Source organism: Silene latifolia, chromosome 9 (assembly GCF_048544455.1).
Source record: "Silene latifolia isolate original U9 population chromosome 9, ASM4854445v1, whole genome shotgun sequence".
Classification (NCBI taxonomy): Eukaryota; Viridiplantae; Streptophyta; class Magnoliopsida; order Caryophyllales; family Caryophyllaceae; genus Silene; species Silene latifolia.
The window spans coordinates 171,327,473-171,333,601 of NC_133534.1; the positions used below are offsets into that span (position 1 = coordinate 171,327,473).

The 6,129-nt window shown below is 41.1% G+C and overlaps 1 non-coding gene across 1 annotated transcript; it reads left to right on the forward strand.

The window, feature by feature from the left end:
- Positions 1–4,338: 4,338 nt before the first annotated feature.
- On the forward strand, positions 4,339–4,445 carry LOC141603540 (small nucleolar RNA R71). The gene has a single exon (XR_012525410.1). It is a non-coding gene; the product is annotated as a small nucleolar RNA R71 (small nucleolar RNA).
- The last annotated feature ends 1,684 nt before the right edge of the window (positions 4,446–6,129 follow it).

A 6,129-nucleotide genomic window follows, 5' to 3' on the forward strand; every position in this document is an offset into this window, starting at 1 on the left:
ATATAAACTCGTGGTCCGAATCCAAATTACTAAATGTATATGACACGGTCTAATTATAAATCGTCATCGGTTATCGGTTATTAAAGCATCAACTAATAAGACGGGTTAGTTGAATTATTAATACATGTCCGACAAAGACAATATCGTATAATTAATTTATTCAATATACATTAATCAAATATAAATCGTTTATATTCAATTTTACGAATTAATCGTTTAATTCGTCTTAGCCATTTTTATTTAATCCGTATTAAATAAAATATCTCAACATCACATTTTGTTGACTAATTACTAGTCAAATAACTCGGACTAACTGGTTAGTCAAATTTGGCATCTACATGACTGTATTTTCATACTGCCACATCTCTCAAACGTATCCTATAGGTGTGACTTTTAGGGACCAGTTGATCACCGCCATCTGTATGACAATAACGTCAAACTTATCTAGCAAGCCAACCGTTATTGATAAACGTGGACCAACTGATTATGATACAAAAGTATACCCTTTGATCCTTTTAGAGATTTATAAGTCCTTGCACTAACTGTAAAGGACACCAGCCCCAACAATGATAAGAAATAGCGGCTAATAGTAGCTGATACAACACGAAAAACCAGCAGAAACAACATGTGAACCCCCCTACCAGTCGAAAATTTCGACCACAGCACATAATTCCCAACAATTCCTCAAAAAAAATTTGAATAGCAGCATGTAAATAGCGATAAGGTGGGTAAAACAGTCAACAACAACAGCATGTAAGCGTCAACTGAGGTTAAGTAATTCATGGCAGCATATAAACCCGTCTGACAGTCGAAAATTTCGACTGAAACAGCCCTAATCGCAAATTTTGTGCAAGGGTCCAGATTAACCAGGTCTAAGCATCAACAGGGGTGCGATATCAGTCAACAATCAGCAGAAAATTCGCAACAAAGATGCTAACTAGACAAATTACAGCAGCATTAACCAAAGTGACAGTCGAAAATCTCGACTGTCCTGAACCCGTATCACAAAAATCATGTAAAATGCGAATTAAACATGCAACAGCAGCGAGGAATTGGGATTGATCATCAAGCAAGATAAACAAGGGCAATAAACACAATGAAAGTCGAAAAAAAAATTCGACCAACCATGGATTTTCGAAACCCTAGAAACAATTTACCTAATAATAATTCGAAATAACGAAATTAAAAAGCAATGAGGAAGTAGAAATCACTTACTTGATGATAGAAATCCTACAATATGCAATTAATCTTCAAAGAATCAAGCAAAAGAGGCGAATTTTCGCTCGAAAAATCGCAAACCCTAACCCGCTTTAAAAACCTTGTAAACGAGCACAATCAAGGGGGAAATTAAGGGGCTTTGAAAGATTAAAATGCAAGGGAGAGATTGTAGAAGGCGGATTTGGTGATTTGGGCAAGAAAATGGGGATTTGGGGGAATTTGTGTCGCAATTAGGGGAGTGTTGGACGAAAATTAGGGGAACAATGAAATTAGAAGCAAAAAGAAAGAGTTTAAAGTAAAAACTCCCTGCGTCCTGTTCATTTCACTCGATCGAGTGGTTTTAAACCACTCGATCGAGCACTTTGCTGCTCCATCTACTCGATCGAGTAGAAATCTACTCGATCGAGAAGTCCCATATATTGCTTTACTCGATCGACCAGATGAAGCACTCGATCGACCAATTTTTCACTCGATCGAGTACAAAAAGTACTCGATCGAGCTCTTTTCTCGCATAAGCTCTTGAATTTCGTCAATTCTTCCTTGGAATGCGTAAAACTTCCCCAAACCTGCATAAAAACACGTGCAAAAATATCCCAAAATACCAAATACGCATAAGAACAGTCTATAGTCTTAATCTAACCTAAAACAGTCTATAAACTAATTGTCCTAATAAAAGCAATAAAAACAAATTCAACGGAAATTTAAAAATTATCTATTACAAAGTGTTACACGGGGCATTTCCCCGTTTAATTCCCAATGCAATTCAGTAGCCCCTTGAAGGGCTCCTGACTGGAGGACGTCACCTCAGCAACGTTGATTGTCCTCTTCAACTTCCATGAGCATGAATTATCATTTGAAACGGTAGGAGGGGAGTAGTTCACATCTACATAAGCGCGAACTTTCCTCGTCCTTGCTCCTCTATCACCAGCTGTAGCGTCATCATCTCCAATTTGATTGACAGTGATTGCACCATGTCCCTTGACAGCTCCTTCATTGCTTTCATCTGTACCTGCAGCAAGGAAAATAGACGAACTTTCCTCCTTTTTGCACTCAGTCTGAGGCGGAGGGGTAACAATTGCAGCACAATACTCCAAATTTTCAACTGGAGTGTCAATAATAGGATCAATAGAAGAGAGAGCATTGCAAGGCTGAGCTTGCATGGGAGCCCTCCGGGACTTAGACTGATGAAAGATCAGCTCCTCATCCCCTACCTGAAAGGTCAAAGTCTTCCCCCCGACGTCTATAACTGCACGGGCAGTAGACAAAAATGGTCTCCCTAAAATAATAGGGGTGTGTGCATCTTCGGGGATGTCTAAGACAACGAAATCAACGGGAATAAAGAACCTCCCGATCCTCACAAGTACGTCTTCTACTATAACTAGTGGCCGTGATGCACTACGGTCGGCCATCTGGACTGTCATATTAGTGCAACTCAGTTTTGTCAAACCAAGCCTCTTAGCCAGAGACAGCGGCAAGACACTTACGCTAGCGCCTAAATCGCATAGCGCATTATCAATCAAATAGTTACCGATATGACACAGAATTGAAAAACTACCCAGGTCTGACTGCTTAGGAGGTAACTTATTTTGAAATAGGGCTGACCCCACCTCAGTTAAAGCTACGGTCTCACTATCGCTAATATTCCTCTTACGCGATAAAATTTCTTTCATAAACTTAAGATAAGAGGGTACCTTTGTCAGCAACTCGGTGACTGGCACAGTAACTTCCAACCTTTTCAGAAGTTCGATAAATTTGCCGAATTGTTGATTGGCCTTTGTATTCTGCAGACGCCTCGGGAAGGGAACTGTAATAGGTATCTCAAGTCCTTTGTTTCTCTCTTCCAATGTGTCTTCCGGAGCAAGCTCTGTATCCTTTGGACGCTTCTTACCTCTCGAACGAGGTCTTTCCGGTGATTTATCGCTTAAACGAGCACTAGCAGGCTCTCGAATAAGCTTCCCGTCATCAAAACTACTCGATCGACCAATATACCCATTCGATCGAGTAGAATCTTCATCAATATCACTCGATCGAGTAGTTTTCTCACTCGATCGAGCAACTCCATTTTGCTCTTCACTCGATCGAGTAGAAAAACTACTCGATCGACCATTCTGCCTTTCCTGTTCACTCGATCGAGTGGTATTTTCACTCGATCGACCACTTTCGTCCCCAAATCTGCTCGATCGACCACCTGAAATCAGTCGATCGAGCACTTGCTTTGCCGTGAGCTCACTTTCTTCGACAGAACACTGTTCACCATCAGTTTTAGCCTTCCTCGGGTCTGATTTCTGCATTTTCGGTCCCTCATATGAACGACCGCTTCTTAGATTGATGAAATTTACCGTCTCGTGTGGATTCTTCTAATTTTGAGTCGGTAATTGACCCTGCTTTCTTGTGGACTGATTAGTGGCTAATTGGGCAACTTGAGTTTCAATTGCCTTTATGGACGCATCTTTCTGTTGATCACTCAATTGCCACTGCTTCGTGAAGGCTTGCAACATAGACTTAAGCTCACCAATTTCACTCACCCCACCGGAAGATGATGCACCATGGTTAGGAGGAGTAAAGGAAGGAGGCTTCTGATAGCCTTGTTGATTCTTGTGTGGAGGGACATAAGGCTACTGCTGGTACGGAGGAGGAGTAGGATTGAGCACATTCTGACTAGTCCACCTCAGATTGGGATGGACTGCCCCTTGATTATTGTAATAGGAACCCCCTCCTTGCCTATATTGCTGAAAGGCAAGGACGTGCTCCTTCTCTACAAGACAGCCAACAGCAGTGTGGCCATCATTACTCCCACATCTCTCACAAGAAACGGTCTATCCCCTAGTAAGAACATGGACCGTCTGAGGCTCCCCAGCAGCTTGTAATTCCAACTTGTCGAACCTAGCATTCATGGTCTCCAGCTGAGTCAAAACCTGCTTATCGACTGCATGAACTGTCCTAATCCCATCCCTCGGGTTACCATATTCAGCACTGTGATTCGCCATCTCTTCAATAAGAGACCACCCCTTATCATCATCGGAGTTCTCCTGAAATCTCCCACTAGATGCCGCATCAAGTATGGCTCTCTGGTCGTCATATAACCCATTGTAGAACTGATTGGCTAGAAACCATGGGTCAAAACCATGATGAGGAATAGACCTCACCAACTTCTTGAATCGTGACCATGCTTCATAGAAACTTTCATCGGGAGCCTGTCTGAAACTAGTAATCTTGGCCCTTAGCAAATTGGTGCGTTGTGGAGGGAAATATCTCTTGTAAAATGCAAGAGCAAGAGACTCCCAATCTGTAACCCCAGCAGTTGTGCGGTCCAAGTCAGTCAGCCACTCCCTGGCTGAGTCGGCTAAAGAGAAAGGAAATAGAACCTCCTTGATTTTATCTTGAGTTACCCCCTTAGTGGTGGTGATAGTAGAACAATAGTCTGTAAAGACCTCCATGTGCTTCCTCGGATCTTCACCGGCCACACCTCTATAAATATTTCGCTCCACCAGATTGATATAAGAAGGACGGATGTCGAATGTATTCCCATCCTCAGTCTAGAGATTGAAACCTTTGGGAATAGAGGAGGCTTTAGGCACTGAATGACTAGAAAGTTTAGGCATCTTTACTGTTGAAATCGGACTGTCTTCCACGAAAAGAAAATGATCAAGCTCTGGCTCGAAAGTACTCAAGTCTTCCTTTCGTGATTTCCTTCGCAGACGGAGTCTATGCCTGAATAATCTCTCCCGCTCAATCACCGAAACTAATTCACACCCGATCGACACAGGCATAAACAACACTGAAAAGAAAATGACTAAGAACTGCCTCAAGGAATAAAAATTCCCTGAGACGGAAAAATAAACGGAACGAAAACAAATAGGGCAATTGCCTCCCCGGCAACGGCGCCAAAATTTGACACGTCTGTCGTGTACCTGTCAAAAATAAACTAACTCAACTAACTATATAGCTAGGGAAGTCAGGTCGATCTCCACAGGGAGGCAAGATATTTGTAGAAGTCCGTCTATTTGGTCACAAATGGGGGGGGGGGGGGGTTGTTTGATTTGTTATCCAAACTACGAGATTTAAAGGAAATAGAAATAAGGCAAGAGCAATAAATGCAGAGAAATAAGGTTAAAAACTATCAGATAGAGAGGGACATGTCAGGATTTCGGTTCACTACGGTAGTCCAGTGACTCAGTTGTAAATGACTCAGACGAATTAATGTAAGACGGATTTTGAAAGGTCCTCTCGGTCCACATCCTATCCTACAATACCGCTAACTTAACTTTCATTCTCGTCAGGGTAGTCTACTGTTCATAGCAGGCCTATTTAGTCCAATCTTTCGATCTAGGATTAATTTTAGCCAGATTAAAGGTTAACTTAGAAGTGTGCACTCAACTAAGTCGAATAAATATAATTAAATTGCTATGGTGACAGAGCCTTGTAATCAATTCATCTAATTCATTTACTATATCGTCACAATCCTACCGCAGATCCCCTAATCCCAACATGAAAGGGGTTTAGCTACTCATGTCGCTAATTAAACTAACAGCAGATAAAATTCCAGCAGTAAACATTATGAAATAAACAATAAATTGCATAAAAAGAAATTAGGGCAAAGGAATTAATAGAGCAAACAAGAAATTAAAGTAACAAAGGATTAATTATTATTAAGAGAAGGGAAAGAATTACAATCGATGCTAATCCGGCGTAAAGAACACAAAATCCAAGCGAAAGTAATCCCGAAATAAAGTTACAGTAGAGAGGAATGAAGTACGCAGTAAAAGTTTTATTGGAACTAAGTAGTGAATAAATCTGATAGATAAAGGATGCCTAATAACCTAATTAACATAGGGTTAAATAGGAAAAGTAGATAAATTGCGAAATTAAACAACACACGGGCTGTTTAAAGCCCATAATCAGCGAAACCAC